Genomic DNA, 398 nt, shown 5'->3' with positions numbered 1-398 from the left:
TGCGTTTGGTGCAGTTAGGTTCTTTTTTGAGCATCACATATCATATTACCTGTTAGTATTTTTTTCATTGCTCCCTCGGAAATTCATTTATCCCTTTGGAATTTAATACATGACCAGGTTATTGTCTTTGCCAAAGGAAAGTGTTGATATCTATTATTAGATGACTTGAAGCATGTATCTGACTCTTTAGACAAGAGGACATATACAAGAGACAAAAAGCCTAAAAATAGAGAACTCTGTTTCCTTTCAGAGGATCCCATTTAAGAATTACTTGAGTATCAATCAGTGCATACATGTGAGGAGATTTTCCAAGGCATGGGGAAGAACCACTTGAACAGATTACAGAAACAGTGTCTACAGCTCACACCGAGCTCTCAAGTAGCACCTATTCCCAATAG

Source organism: Otolemur garnettii, unplaced genomic scaffold, assembly GCF_000181295.1.
Source record: "Otolemur garnettii isolate 467f Iridium unplaced genomic scaffold, OtoGar3 scaffold00162, whole genome shotgun sequence".
In the NCBI taxonomy this organism is placed as follows: Eukaryota; Metazoa; Chordata; class Mammalia; order Primates; family Galagidae; genus Otolemur; species Otolemur garnettii.
Note: the sequence above shows the minus strand (reverse complement) of the source record.